We start from the raw sequence: 15,229 nt of genomic DNA, 5'->3' as shown, positions 1-15,229 counted from the left end.
ATTGTTACGACATCACTTAACAGGCAGCGCCAGTCATTAAGTTTATCATGCCTGCAATGCAACCAACACACGTATTTCTCACAACAGCTCGCATTTTGCCAGCTATCGGGTAAAGTTTTCTGCAGTGTGTTGGCGCCTTTCATGTCCCAAAACGCTTTACAGCCAATGAAGTATTTTTAAAGTGAGTCACTGTTGTAATGTGGGAAATGGCGCAGCCAGTATGCACACAGCATGATCCCACAAACAGCAATGTGTTCATGACCAGATAATCTGTTTTTGTCAGTGATGTTGATATAGGAATAAATATTGAATGAATGTTGTAACTGGTTTGTCCCAACATGCACCTAATTTCTGTTGTTGCCCTGTGGATACGTAGGTTCCTGTGACCGGTATGTTGCAAAATCGTTTCTCGAGAGTTCACTGTCTACCACTTTAATTGCCTTAATTATTATTTTCCGCATAACAAAGTCACATTACACTCAACGGTCACTCGTTCCAGAACAGAAGCTGCTTCCAGTGGTAGCGTGGCCGAGCGGTCTAAGGCGCTGGATCCAGGTTCCAGTCTCTTCGGAGGCGTGGGTTCAAATCCCACCGCTGCCAGAATTTTCCCTGCGTAACACTTGCATTCTGTCAGCACAAGCATGGGCACCTGTTTCACAATGGGGCCATTTTGGTGTGGAAAAGTAGTTGGACTGTGAGCGGTGCCTTCAGTTTGTTGGCAAATGGCAATACCATCGAAGAGTTTGATGTCACCACTTGAAAATTGAAGGCCAGTTGAGCATGCTTTTTGCACGCTGGCCGCATTTGTGTGGATAAAAAGTAAATGTCAGAAGTGGGATTGGAAACCACGCCGCTAGAAGTGGGCTTGGCACCCACGTCCCAGAATACACCAACCTTTGGTAAGGTAAGGGTTACAGTCTTTGAGTTTGGCACCTTAAACCACTCGGCCACCCTGACAATAACCGACTGTAACTGCAGAAAAGCGTGCTCCAATTCTGCACATTTACTGAGTTGCATCACAATCCTTCCTCCTGTGCAATCACACAACACGTACATTGTTACGACATCACTTAACAGGCAGCGCCAGTCATTAAGTTTATCATGCCTGCAATGCAACCAACACACGTATTTCTCACAACAGCTCGCATTTTGCCAGCTATCGGGTAAAGTTTTCTGCAGTGTGTTGGCGCCTTTCATGTCCCAAAACGCTTTACAGCCAATGAAGTATTTTTAAAGTGAGTCACTGTTGTAATGTGGGAAATGGCGCAGCCAGTATGCACACAGCATGATCCCACAAACAGCAATGTGTTCATGACCAGATAATCTGTTTTTGTCAGTGATGTTGATATAGGAATAAATATTGAATGAATGTTGTAACTGGTTTGTCCCAACATGCACCTAATTTCTGTTGTTGCCCTGTGGATACGTAGGTTCCTGTGACCGGTATGTTGCAAAATCGTTTCTCGAGAGTTCACTGTCTACCACTTTAATTGCCTTAATTATTATTTTCCGCATAACAAAGTCACATTACACTCAACGGTCACTCGTTCCAGAACAGAAGCTGCTTCCAGTGGTAGCGTGGCCGAGCGGTCTAAGGCGCTGGATCCAGGTTCCAGTCTCTTCGGAGGCGTGGGTTCAAATCCCACCGCTGCCAGAATTTTCCCTGCGTAACACTTGCATTCTGTCAGCACAAGCATGGGCACCTGTTTCACAATGGGGCCATTTTGGTGTGGAAAAGTAGTTGGACTGTGAGCGGTGCCTTCAGTTTGTTGGCAAATGGCAATACCATCGAAGAGTTTGATGTCACCACTTGAAAATTGAAGGCCAGTTGAGCATGCTTTTTGCACGCTGGCCGCATTTGTGTGGATAAAAAGTAAATGTCAGAAGTGGGATTGGAAACCATGCCGCTAGAAGTGGGCTTGGCACCCACGTCCCAGAATACACCAACCTTTGGTAAGGTAAGGGTTACAGTCTTTGAGTTTGGCACCTTAAACCACTCGGCTATTTTGATAATGAACCGACTGTAACTGCAGAAAAGCGTACTCCAATTCTGCACATTTACTGAGTTGCATCACAATCCTTCCTCCTGTGCAATCACACAACACGTACATTGTTACGACATCACTTAACAGGCAGCGCCAGTCATTACGTTTATCATGCCTGCAATGCAACCAACACACGTATTTCTCACAACAGCTCGCATTTTGCCAGCTATCGGGTAAAATTTTCTGCAGTGTGTTGGCGCCTTTCATGTCCCAAAACGCTTTACAGCCAATGAAGTATTTTTAAAGTGAGTCACTGTTGTAATGTGGGAAATGGCGCAGCCAGTATGCACACAGCACGATCCCACAAACAGCAATGTGTTCATGACCAGATAATCTGTTTTTGTCAGTGATGTTGATATAGGAATAAATATTGAATGAATGTTGTAACTGGTTTGTCCCAACATGCACCTAATTTCTGTTGTTGCCCTGTGGATACGTAGGTTCCTGTGACCGGTATGTTGCAAAATCGTTTCTCGAGAGTTCACTGTCTACCAGTTTAATTGCCTTAATTATTATTTTCCGCATAACAAAGTCACATTACACTCAACGGTCACTCGTTCCAGAACAGAAGCTGCTTCCAGTGGTAGCGTGGCCGAGCGGTCTAAGGCGCTGGATCCAGGTTCCAGTCTCTTCGGAGGCGTGGGTTCAAATCCCACCGCTGCCAGAATTTTCCCTGCGTAACACTTGCATTCTGTCAGCACAAGCATGGGCACCTGTTTCACAATGGGGCCATTTTGGTGTGGAAAAGTAGTTGGACTGTGAGCGGTGCCTTCAGTTTGTTGGCAAATGGCAATACCATCGAAGAGTTTGATGTCACCACTTGAAAATTGAAGGCCAGTTGAGCATGCTTTTTGCACGCTGGCCGCATTTGTGTGGATAAAAAGTAAATGTCAGAAGTGGGATTGGAAACCACGCCGCTAGAAGTGGGCTTGGCACCCACGTCCCAGAATACACCAACCTTTGGTAAGGTAAGGGTTACAGTCTTTGAGTTTGGCACCTTGAACCACTCGGCCACCCTGACAATGAACCGACTGTAACTGCAGAAAAGCGTGCTCCAATTCTGCACCTTTACTGAGTTGCATCACAATCCTTCCTCCTGTGCAATCACACAACACGTACATTGTTACGACATCACTTAACAGGCAGCGCCAGTCATTAAGTTTATCATGCCTGCAATGCAACCAACACACGTATTTCTCACAACAGCTCGCATTTTGCCAGCTATCGGGTAAAATTTTCTGCAGTGTGTTGGCGCCTTTCATGTCCCAAAACGCTTTACAGCCAATGAAGTATTTTTAAAGTGAGTCACTGTTGTAATGTGGGAAATGGCGCAGCCAGTATGCACACAGCACGATCCCACAAACAGCAATGTGTTCATGACCAGATAATCTGTTTTTGTCAGTGATGTTGATATAGGAATAAATATTGAATGAATGTTGTAACTGGTTTGTCCCAACATGCACCTAATTTCTGTTGTTGCCCTGTGGATACGTAGGTTCCTGTGACCGGTATGTTGCAAAATCGTTTCTCGAGAGTTGACTGTCTACCACTTTAATTGCCTTAATTATTATTTTCCGCATGGCAAAGTCACATTTCACTCAACGGTCACTCGTTCCAGAACAGAAGCTGCGTCCAGTGGTAGCGTGGCCGAGCGGTCTAAGGCGCTGGATCCAGGTTCCAGTCTCTTCGGAGGCGTGGGTTCAAATCCCACCGCTGCCACAATTTTCCCTGCGTAACACTTGCATTCTGTCAGCACAGGCATGGGCACCTGTTTCACAATGGGGCCATTTTGGTGTGGAAAATTAGTTGGACTGTGAGCGGTGCCTTTAGTTTGTTGGCAAATGGCAATACCATCGAAGAGTTTGATGTCACCACTTGAAAATTGAAGGCCAGTTGAGCATGCTTTTTGCACGCTGGCCGCATTTGTGTGGATAAAAAGTCAATGTCAGAAGTGGGATTGGAAACCACGCCGCTAGAAGTGGGCTTGGCACCCACGTCCCAGAATACACCAACCTTTGGTAAGGTAAGGCTTACAGTCTTTGAGTTTGGCACCGTGAACCACTCGGCCACCCTGACAATGAACCGACTGTAACTGCAGAAAAGCGTGCTCCAATTCTGCACATTTACTGAGTTGCATCACAATCCTTCCTCCTGTGCAATCACACAACACGTACATTGTTACGACATCACTTAACAGGCAGCGCCAGTCATTAAGTTTATCATGCCTGCAATGCAACCAACACACGTATTTCTCACAACAGCTCGCATTTTGCCAGCTATCGGGTAAAATTTTCTGCAGTGTGTTGGCGCCTTTCATGTCCCAAAACGCTTTACAGCCAATGAAGTATTTTTAAAGTGAGTCACTGTTGTAATGTGGGAAATGGCGCAGCCAGTATGCACACAGCACGATCCCACAAACAGCAATGTGTTCATGACCAGATAATCTGTTTTTGTCAGTGATGTTGATATAGGAATAAATATTGAATGAATGTTGTAACTGGTTTGTCCCAACATGCACCTAATTTCTGTTGTTGCCCTGTGGATACGTAGGTTCCTGTGACCGGTATGTTGCAAAATCGTTTCTCGAGAGTTTACTGTCTACCACTTTAATTGCCTTAATTATTATTTTCCGCATGGCAAAGTCACATTTCACTCAACGGTCACTCGTTCCAGAACAGAAGTTGCTTCCAGTGGTAGCGTGGCCGAGCAGTCTAAGGCGCTGGATCCAGGTTCCAGTCTCTTCGGAGGCGTGGGTTCAAATCCCACCGCTGCCAGAATTTTCCCTGCGTAACACTTGCATTCTGTCAGCACAATCATGGGCACCTGTTTCACAATGGGGCCATTTTGGTGTGGAAAAGTAGTTGGACTGTGAGCGGTGCCTTTAGTTTGTTGGCAAATGGCAATACCATCGAAGAGTTTGATGTCACCACTTGAAAATTGAAGGCCAGTTGAGCATGCTTTTTGCACGCTGGCCGCATTTGTGTGGATAAAAAGTAAATGTCAGAAGTGGGATTGGAAACCACGCCGCTAGAAGTGGGCTTGGCACCCACGTCCCAGAATACACCAACCTTTGGTAAGGTAAGGGTTACAGTCTTTGAGTTTGGCACCTTGAACCACTCGGCCACCCTGACAATGAACCGACTGTAACTGCAGAAAAGCGTGCTCCAATTCTGCACATTTACTGAGTTGCATCACAATCCTTCCTCCTGTGCAATCACACAACACGTACATTGTTACGACATCACTTAACAGGCAGCGCCAGTCATTAAGTTTATCATGCCTGCAATGCAACCAACACACGTATTTCTCACAACAGCTCGCATTTTGCCAGCTATCGGGTAAAATTTTCTGCAGTGTGTTGGCGCCTTTCATGTCCCAAAACGCTTTACAGCCAATGAAGTATTTTTAAAGTGAGTCACTGTTGTAATGTGGGAAATGGCGCAGCCAGTATGCACACAGCACGATCCCACAAACAGCAATGTGTTCATGACCAGATAATCTGTTTTTGTCAGTGATGTTGATATAGGAATAAATATTGAATGAATGTTGTAACTGGTTTGTCCCAACATGCACCTAATTTCTGTTGTTGCCCTGTGGATACGTAGGTTCCTGTGACCGGTATGTTGCAAAATCGTTTCTCGAGAGTTTACTGTCTACCACTTTAATTGCCTTAATTATTATTTTCCGCATGGCAAAGTCACATTTCACTCAACGGTCACTCGTTCCAGAACAGAAGCTGCTTCCAGTGGTAGCGTGGCCGAGCGGTCTAAGGCGCTGGATCCAGGTTCCAGTCTCTTCGGAGGCGTGGGTTCAAATCCCACCGCTGCCAGAATTTTCCCTGCGTAACACTTGCATTCTGTCAGCACAATCATGGGCACCTGTTTCACAATGGGGCCATTTTGGTGTGGAAAAGTAGTTGGACTGTGAGCGATGCCTTTAGTTTGTTGGCAAATGGCAATACCATCGAAGAGTTTGATGTCACCACTTGAAAATTGAAGGCCAGTTGAGCATGCTTTTTGCACGCTGGCCGCATTTGTGTGGATAAAAAGTAAGTGTCAGAAGTGGGATTGGAAACCACGCCGCTAGAAGTGGGCTTGGCACCCACGTCCCAGAATACACCAACCTTTGGTAAGGTAAGGGTTACAGTCTTTGAGTTTGGCACCTTGAACCACTCGGCCACCCTGACAATGAACCGACTGTAACTGCAGAAAAGCGTGCTCCAATTCTGCACATTTACTGAGTTGCATCACAATCCTTCCTCCTGTGCAATCACACAACACGTACATTGTTACGACATCACTTAACAGGCAGCGCCAGTCATTAAGTTTATCATGCCTGCAATGCAACCAACACACGTATTTCTCACAACAGCTCGCATTTTGCCAGCTATCGGGTAAAATTTTCTGCAGTGTGTTGGCGCCTTTCATGTCCCAAAACGCTTTACAGCCAATGAAGTATTTTTAAAGTGAGTCACTGTTGTAATGTGGGAAATGGCGCAGCCAGTATGCACACAGCACGATCCCACAAACAGCAATGTGTTCATGACCAGATAATCTGTTTTTGTCAGTGATGTTGATATAGGAATAAATATTGAATGAATGTTGTAACTGGTTTGTCCCAACATGCACCTAATTTCTGTTGTTGCCCTGTGGATACGTAGGTTCCTGTGACCGGTATGTTGCAAAATCGTTTCTCGAGAGTTTACTGTCTACCACTTTAATTGCCTTAATTATTATTTTCCGCATGGCAAAGTCACATTTCACTCAACGGTCACTCGTTCCAGAACAGAAGCTGCTTCCAGTGGTAGCGTGGCCGAGCGGTCTAAGGCGCTGGATCCAGGTTCCAGTCTCTTCGGAGGCGTGGGTTCAAATCCCACCGCTGCCAGAATTTTCCCTGCGTAACACTTGCATTCTGTCAGCACAATCATGGGCACCTGTTTCACAATGGGGCCATTTTGGTGTGGAAAAGTAGTTGGACTGTGAGCGATGCCTTTAGTTTGTTGGCAAATGGCAATACCATCGAAGAGTTTGATGTCACCACTTGAAAATTGAAGGCCAGTTGAGCATGCTTTTTGCACGCTGGCCGCATTTGTGTGGATAAAAAGTAAGTGTCAGAAGTGGGATTGGAAACCACGCCGCTAGAAGTGGGCTTGGCACCCACGTCCCAGAATACACCAACCTTTGGTAAGGTAAGGGTTACAGTCTTTGAGTTTGGCACCTTGAACCACTCGGCCACCCTGACAATGAACCGACTGTAACTGCAGAAAAGCGTGCTCCAATTCTGCACATTTACTGAGTTGCATCACAATCCTTCCTCCTGTGCAATCACACAACACGTACATTGTTACGACATCACTTAACAGGCAGCGCCAGTCATTAAGTTTATCATGCCTGCAATGCAACCAACACACGTATTTCTCACAACAGCTCGCATTTTGCCAGCTATCGGGTAAAATTTTCTGCAGTGTGTTGGCGCCTTTCATGTCCCAAAACGCTTTACAGCCAATGAAGTATTTTTAAAGTGAGTCACTGTTGTAATGTGGGAAATGGCGCAGCCAGTATGCACACAGCACGATCCCACAAACAGCAATGTGTTCATGACCAGATAATCTGTTTTTGTCAGTGATGTTGATATAGGAATAAATATTGAATGAATGTTGTAACTGGTTTGTCCCAACATGCACCTAATTTCTGTTGTTGCCCTGTGGATACGTAGGTTCCTGTGACCGGTATGTTGCAAAATCGTTTCTCGAGAGTTTACTGTCTACCACTTTAATTGCCTTAATTATTATTTTCCGCATGGCAAAGTCACATTTCACTCAACGGTCACTCGTTCCAGAACAGAAACTGCTTCCAGTGGTAGCGTGGCCGAGCGGTGTAAGGCGCTGGATCCAGGTTCCAGTCTCTTCGGAGGCGTGGGTTCAAATCCCACCGCTGCCAGAATTTTCCCTGCGTAACACTTGCATTCTGTCAGCACAAGCATGGGCACCTGTTTCACAATGGGGCCATTTTGGTGTGGAAAAGTAGTTGGAGCGGTGCCTTTAGTTTGTTGGCAAATGGCAATACCATCGAAGAGTTTGATGTCACCACTTGAAAATTGAAGGCCAGTTGAGCATGCTTTTTGCACGCTGGCCGCATTTGTGTGGATAAAAAGTAAATGTCAGAAGTGGGATTGGAAACCACGCCGCTAGAAGTGGGCTTGGCACCCACGTCCCAGAATACACCAACCTTTGGTAAGGTAAGGGTTACAGTCTTTGAGTTTGGCACCTTAAGCCACTCGGCCACCCTGACAATGAACCGACTGTAACTGCAGAAAAGCGTGCTCCAATTCTGCACATTTACTGAGTTGCATCACAATCCTTCCTCCTGTGCAATCACACAACACGTACATTGTTACGACATCACTTAACAGGCAGCGCCAGTCATTAAGTTTATCATGCCTGCAATGCAACCAACACACGTATTTCTCACAACAGCTCGCATTTTGCCAGCTATCGGGTAAAATTTTCTGCAGTGTGTTGGCGCCTTTCATGTCCCAAAACGCTTTACAGCCAATGAAGTATTTTTAAAGTGAGTCACTGTTGTAATGTGGGAAATGGCGCAGCCAGTATGCACACAGCACGATCCCACAAACAGCAATGTGTTCATGACCAGATAATCTGTTTTTGTCAGTGATGTTGATATAGGAATAAATATTGAATGAATGTTGTAACTGGTTTGTCCCAACATGCACCTAATTTCTGTTGTTGCCCTGTGGATACGTAGGTTCCTGTGACCGGTATGTTGCAAAATCGTTTCTCGAGAGTTTACTGTCTACCACTTTAATTGCCTTAATTATTATTTTCCGCATGGCAAAGTCACATTTCACTCAACGGTCACTCGTTCCAGAACAGAAGCTGCTTCCAGTGGTAGCGTGGCCGAGCGGTCTAAGGCGCTGGATCCAGGTTCCAGTCTCTTCGGAGGCGTGGGTTCAAATCCCACCGCTGCCAGAATTTTCCCTGCATAACACTTGCATTCTGTCAGCACAATCATGGGCACCTGTTTCACAATGGGGCCATTTTGGTGTGGAAAAGTAGTTGGACTGTGAGCGGTGCCTTTAGTTTGTTGGCAAATGGCAATACCATCGAAGAGTTTGATGTCACCACTTGAAAATTGAAGGCCAGTTGAGCATGCTATTTGCACGCTGGCCGCATTTGTGTGGATAAAAAGTAAGTGTCAGAAGTGGGATTGGAAACCACGCCGCTAGAAGTGGGCTTGGCACCCACGTCCCAGAATACACCAACCTTTGGTAAGGTAAGGCTTACAGTCTTTGAGTTTGGCACCTTGAACCACTCGGCCACCCTGACAATGAACCGACTGTAACTGCAGAAAAGCGTGCTCCAATTCTGCACATTTACTGAGTTGCATCACAATCCTTCCTCCTGTGCAATCACACAACACGTACATTGTTACGACATCACTTAACAGGCAGCGCCAGTCATTAAGTTTATCATGCCTGCAATGCAACCAACACACGTATTTCTCACAACAGCTCGCATTTTGCCAGCTATCGGGTAAAATTTTCTGCAGTGTGTTGGCGCCTTTCATGTCCCAAAACGCTTTACAGCCAATGAAGTATTTTTAAAGTGAGTCACTGTTGTAATGTGGGAAATGGCGCAGCCAGTATGCACACAGCACGATCCCACAAACAGCAATGTGTTCATGACCAGATAATCTGTTTTTGTCAGTGATGTTGATATAGGAATAAATATTGAATGAATGTTGTAACTGGTTTGTCCCAACATGCACCTAATTTCTGTTGTTGCCCTGTGGATACGTAGGTTCCTGTGACCGGTATGTTGCAAAATCGTTTCTCGAGAGTTTACTGTCTACCACTTTAATTGCCTTAATTATTATTTTCCGCATGGCAAAGTCACATTTCACTCAACGGTCACTCGTTCCAGGACAGAAGCTGCTTCCAGTGGTAGCGTGGCCGAGCAGTCTAAGGCGCTGGATCCAGGTTCCAGTCTCTTCGGAGGCGTGGGTTCAAATCCCACCGCTGCCAGAATTTTCCCTGCGTAACACTTGCATTCTGTCAGCACAATCATGGGCACCTGTTTCACAATGGGGCCATTTTGGTGTGGAAAAGTAGTTGGACTGTGAGCGGTGCCTTTAGTTTGTTGGCAAATGGCAATACCATCGAAGAGTTTGATGTCACCACTTGAAAATTGAAGGCCAGTTGAGCATGCTTTTTGCACGCTGGCCGCATTTGTGTGGATAAAAAGTAAATGTCAGAAGTGGGATTGGAAACCACGCCGCTAGAAGTGGGCTTGGCACCCACGTCCCAGAATACACCAACCTTTGGTAAGGTAAGGGTTACAGTCTTTGAGTTTGGCACCTTGAACCACTCGGCCACCCTGACAATGAACCGACTGTAACTGCAGAAAAGCGTGCTCCAATTCTGCACATTTACTGAGTTGCATCACAATCCTTCCTCCTGTGCAATCACACAACACGTACATTGTTACGACATCACTTAACAGGCAGCGCCAGTCATTAAGTTTATCATGCCTGCAATGCAACCAACACACGTATTTCTCACAACAGCTCGCATTTTGCCAGCTATCGGGTAAAATTTTCTGCAGTGTGTTGGCGCCTTTCATGTCCCAAAACGCTTTACAGCCAATGAAGTATTTTTAAAGTGAGTCACTGTTGTAATGTGGGAAATGGCGCAGCCAGTATGCACACAGCACGATCCCACAAACAGCAATGTGTTCATGACCAGATAATCTGTTTTTGTCAGTGATGTTGATATAGGAATAAATATTGAATGAATGTTGTAACTGGTTTGTCCCAACATGCACCTAATTTCTGTTGTTGCCCTGTGGATACGTAGGTTCCTGTGACCGGTATGTTGCAAAATCGTTTCTCGAGAGTTTACTGTCTACCACTTTAATTGCCTTAATTATTATTTTCCGCATGGCAAAGTCACATTTCACTCAACGGTCACTCGTTCCAGAACAGAAGCTGCTTCCAGTGGTAGCGTGGCCGAGCGGTCTAAGGCGCTGGATCCAGGTTCCAGTCTCTTCGGAGGCGTGGGTTCAAATCCCACCGCTGCCAGAATTTTCCCTGCGTAACACTTGCATTCTGTCAGCACAATCATGGGCACCTGTTTCACAATGGGGCCATTTTGGTGTGGAAAAGTAGTTGGACTGTGAGCGATGCCTTTAGTTTGTTGGCAAATGGCAATACCATCGAAGAGTTTGATGTCACCACTTGAAAATTGAAGGCCAGTTGAGCATGCTTTTTGCACGCTGGCCGCATTTGTGTGGATAAAAAGTAAGTGTCAGAAGTGGGATTGGAAACCACGCCGCTAGAAGTGGGCTTGGCACCCACGTCCCAGAATACACCAACCTTTGGTAAGGTAAGGGTTACAGTCTTTGAGTTTGGCACCTTGAACCACTCGGCCACCCTGACAATGAACCGACTGTAACTGCAGAAAAGCGTGCTCCAATTCTGCACATTTACTGAGTTGCATCACAATCCTTCCTCCTGTGCAATCACACAACACGTACATTGTTACGACATCACTTAACAGGCAGCGCCAGTCATTAAGTTTATCATGCCTGCAATGCAACCAACACACGTATTTCTCACAACAGCTCGCATTTTGCCAGCTATCGGGTAAAATTTTCTGCAGTGTGTTGGCGCCTTTCATGTCCCAAAACGCTTTACAGCCAATGAAGTATTTTTAAAGTGAGTCACTGTTGTAATGTGGGAAATGGCGCAGCCAGTATGCACACAGCACGATCCCACAAACAGCAATGTGTTCATGACCAGATAATCTGTTTTTGTCAGTGATGTTGATATAGGAATAAATATTGAATGAATGTTGTAACTGGTTTGTCCCAACATGCACCTAATTTCTGTTGTTGCCCTGTGGATACGTAGGTTCCTGTGACCGGTATGTTGCAAAATCGTTTCTCGAGAGTTTACTGTCTACCACTTTAATTGCCTTAATTATTATTTTCCGCATGGCAAAGTCACATTTCACTCAACGGTCACTCGTTCCAGAACAGAAGCTGCTTCCAGTGGTAGCGTGGCCGAGCGGTCTAAGGCGCTGGATCCAGGTTCCAGTCTCTTCGGAGGCGTGGGTTCAAATCCCACCGCTGCCAGAATTTTCCCTGCGTAACACTTGCATTCTGTCAGCACAATCATGGGCACCTGTTTCACAATGGGGCCATTTTGGTGTGGAAAAGTAGTTGGACTGTGAGCGGTGCCTTTAGTTTGTTGGCAAATGGCAATACCATCGAAGAGTTTGATGTCACCACTTGAAAATTGAAGGCCAGTTGAGCATGCTTTTTGCACGCTGGCCGCATTTGTGTGGATAAAAAGTAAGTGTCAGAAGTGGGATTGGAAACCACGCCGCTAGAAGTGGGCTTGGCACCCACGTCCCAGAATACACCAACCTTTGGTAAGGTAAGGGTTACAGTCTTTGAGTTTGGCACCTTGAACCACTCGGCCACCCTGACAATGAACCGACTGTAACTGCAGAAAAGCGTGCTCCAATTCTGCACATTTACTGAGTTGCATCACAATCCTTCCTCCTGTGCAATCACACAACACGTACATTGTTACGACATCACTTAACAGGCAGCGCCAGTCATTAAGTTTATCATGCCTGCAATGCAACCAACACACGTATTTCTCACAACAGCTCGCATTTTGCCAGCTATCGGGTAAAATTTTCTGCAGTGTGTTGGCGCCTTTCATGTCCCAAAACGCTTTACAGCCAATGAAGTATTTTTAAAGTGAGTCACTGTTGTAATGTGGGAAATGGCGCAGCCAGTATGCACACAGCACGATCCCACAAACAGCAATGTGTTCATGACCAGATAATCTGTTTTTGTCAGTGATGTTGATATAGGAATAAATATTGAATGAATGTTGTAACTGGTTTGTCCCAACATGCACCTAATTTCTGTTGTTGCCCTGTGGATACGTAGGTTCCTGTGACCGGTATGTTGCAAAATCGTTTCTCGAGAGTTTACTGTCTACCACTTTAATTGCCTTAATTATTATTTTCCGCATGGCAAAGTCACATTTCACTCAACGGTCACTCGTTCCAGAACAGAAACTGCTTCCAGTGGTAGCGTGGCCGAGCGGTGTAAGGCGCTGGATCCAGGTTCCAGTCTCTTCGGAGGCGTGGGTTCAAATCCCACCGCTGCCAGAATTTTCCCTGCGTAACACTTGCATTCTGTCAGCACAAGCATGGGCACCTGTTTCACAATGGGGCCATTTTGGTGTGGAAAAGTAGTTGGAGCGGTGCCTTTAGTTTGTTGGCAAATGGCAATACCATCGAAGAGTTTGATGTCACCACTTGAAAATTGAAGGCCAGTTGAGCATGCTTTTTGCACGCTGGCCGCATTTGTGTGGATAAAAAGTAAATGTCAGAAGTGGGATTGGAAACCACGCCGCTAGAAGTGGGCTTGGCACCCACGTCCCAGAATACACCAACCTTTGGTAAGGTAAGGGTTACAGTCTTTGAGTTTGGCACCTTAAGCCACTCGGCCACCCTGACAATGAACCGACTGTAACTGCAGAAAAGCGTGCTCCAATTCTGCACATTTACTGAGTTGCATCACAATCCTTCCTCCTGTGCAATCACACAACACGTACATTGTTACGACATCACTTAACAGGCAGCGCCAGTCATTAAGTTTATCATGCCTGCAATGCAACCAACACACGTATTTCTCACAACAGCTCGCATTTTGCCAGCTATCGGGTAAAATTTTCTGCAGTGTGTTGGCGCCTTTCATGTCCCAAAACGCTTTACAGCCAATGAAGTATTTTTAAAGTGAGTCACTGTTGTAATGTGGGAAATGGCGCAGCCAGTATGCACACAGCACGATCCCACAAACAGCAATGTGTTCATGACCAGATAATCTGTTTTTGTCAGTGATGTTGATATAGGAATAAATATTGAATGAATGTTGTAACTGGTTTGTCCCAACATGCACCTAATTTCTGTTGTTGCCCTGTGGATACGTAGGTTCCTGTGACCGGTATGTTGCAAAATCGTTTCTCGAGAGTTTACTGTCTACCACTTTAATTGCCTTAATTATTATTTTCCGCATGGCAAAGTCACATTTCACTCAACGGTCACTCGTTCCAGAACAGAAGCTGCTTCCAGTGGTAGCGTGGCCGAGCGGTCTAAGGCGCTGGATCCAGGTTCCAGTCTCTTCGGAGGCGTGGGTTCAAATCCCACCGCTGCCAGAATTTTCCCTGCATAACACTTGCATTCTGTCAGCACAATCATGGGCACCTGTTTCACAATGGGGCCATTTTGGTGTGGAAAAGTAGTTGGACTGTGAGCGGTGCCTTTAGTTTGTTGGCAAATGGCAATACCATCGAAGAGTTTGATGTCACCACTTGAAAATTGAAGGCCAGTTGAGCATGCTATTTGCACGCTGGCCGCATTTGTGTGGATAAAAAGTAAGTGTCAGAAGTGGGATTGGAAACCACGCCGCTAGAAGTGGGCTTGGCACCCACGTCCCAGAATACACCAACCTTTGGTAAGGTAAGGGTTACAGTCTTTGAGTTTGGCACCTTGAACCACTCGGCCACCCTGACAATGAACCGACTGTAACTGCAGAAAATCGTGCTCCAATTCTGCACATTTACTGAGTTGCATCACAATCCTTCCTCCTGTGCAATCACACAACACGTACATTGTTACGACATCACTTAACAGGCAGCGCCAGTCATTAAGTTTATCATGCCTGCAATGCAACCAACACACGTATTTCTCACAACAGCTCGCATTTTGCCAGCTATCGGGTAAAATTTTCTGCAGTGTGTTGGCGCCTTTCATGTCCCAAAACGCTTTACAGCCAATGAAGTATTTTTAAAGTGAGTCACTGTTGTAATGTGGGAAATGGCGCAGCCAGTATACACACAGCACGATCCCACAAACAGCAATGTGTTCATGACCAGATAATCTGTTTTTGTCAGTGATGTTGATATAGGAATAAATATTGAATGAATGTTGTAACTGGTTTGTCCCAACATGCACCTAATTTCTGTTGTTGCCCTGTGGATACGTAGGTTCCTGTGACCGGTATGTTGCAAAATCGTTTCTCGAGAGTTTACTGTCTACCACTTTAATTGCCTTAATTATTATTTTCCGCATGGCAAAGTCAC

The 15,229-nt window shown here is 45.7% G+C and overlaps 12 non-coding genes across 12 annotated transcripts; all 12 read left to right on the top strand.

Moving 5' to 3' along the window:
• Positions 1-518: 518 nt before the first annotated feature.
• trnal-cag (transfer RNA leucine (anticodon CAG)) lies at positions 519-600 on the top strand. The gene has a single exon. It is a non-coding gene; the product is annotated as a tRNA-Leu (tRNA).
• A 972-nt stretch (positions 601-1,572) lies between these two features.
• Positions 1,573-1,654, top strand: trnal-cag (transfer RNA leucine (anticodon CAG)). The gene has a single exon. It is a non-coding gene; the product is annotated as a tRNA-Leu (tRNA).
• Positions 1,655-2,627: 973 nt separating this feature from the next.
• trnal-cag (transfer RNA leucine (anticodon CAG)) lies at positions 2,628-2,709 on the top strand. Its single transcript has one exon. It is a non-coding gene; the product is annotated as a tRNA-Leu (tRNA).
• A 973-nt stretch (positions 2,710-3,682) lies between these two features.
• On the top strand, positions 3,683-3,764 carry trnal-cag (transfer RNA leucine (anticodon CAG)). Its single transcript has one exon. It is a non-coding gene; the product is annotated as a tRNA-Leu (tRNA).
• A 2,028-nt stretch (positions 3,765-5,792) lies between these two features.
• On the top strand, positions 5,793-5,874 carry trnal-cag (transfer RNA leucine (anticodon CAG)). The gene has a single exon. It is a non-coding gene; the product is annotated as a tRNA-Leu (tRNA).
• A 973-nt stretch (positions 5,875-6,847) lies between these two features.
• Positions 6,848-6,929, top strand: trnal-cag (transfer RNA leucine (anticodon CAG)). Its single transcript has one exon. It is a non-coding gene; the product is annotated as a tRNA-Leu (tRNA).
• Positions 6,930-7,902: 973 nt separating this feature from the next.
• On the top strand, positions 7,903-7,984 carry trnal-cag (transfer RNA leucine (anticodon CAG)). The gene has a single exon. It is a non-coding gene; the product is annotated as a tRNA-Leu (tRNA).
• A 967-nt stretch (positions 7,985-8,951) lies between these two features.
• Positions 8,952-9,033, top strand: trnal-cag (transfer RNA leucine (anticodon CAG)). The gene has a single exon. It is a non-coding gene; the product is annotated as a tRNA-Leu (tRNA).
• Positions 9,034-11,061: 2,028 nt separating this feature from the next.
• trnal-cag (transfer RNA leucine (anticodon CAG)) lies at positions 11,062-11,143 on the top strand. Its single transcript has one exon. It is a non-coding gene; the product is annotated as a tRNA-Leu (tRNA).
• Positions 11,144-12,116: 973 nt separating this feature from the next.
• trnal-cag (transfer RNA leucine (anticodon CAG)) lies at positions 12,117-12,198 on the top strand. Its single transcript has one exon. It is a non-coding gene; the product is annotated as a tRNA-Leu (tRNA).
• Positions 12,199-13,171: 973 nt separating this feature from the next.
• trnal-cag (transfer RNA leucine (anticodon CAG)) lies at positions 13,172-13,253 on the top strand. The gene has a single exon. It is a non-coding gene; the product is annotated as a tRNA-Leu (tRNA).
• Positions 13,254-14,220: 967 nt separating this feature from the next.
• On the top strand, positions 14,221-14,302 carry trnal-cag (transfer RNA leucine (anticodon CAG)). The gene has a single exon. It is a non-coding gene; the product is annotated as a tRNA-Leu (tRNA).
• The last annotated feature ends 927 nt before the right edge of the window (positions 14,303-15,229 follow it).

The sequence above is a fragment of the Pristiophorus japonicus genome, chromosome 8 (genome assembly GCF_044704955.1).
Source record: "Pristiophorus japonicus isolate sPriJap1 chromosome 8, sPriJap1.hap1, whole genome shotgun sequence".
Taxonomy (NCBI): Eukaryota; Metazoa; Chordata; class Chondrichthyes; family Pristiophoridae; genus Pristiophorus; species Pristiophorus japonicus.
This window is presented reverse-complemented; position numbering and strand designations above follow the sequence as displayed.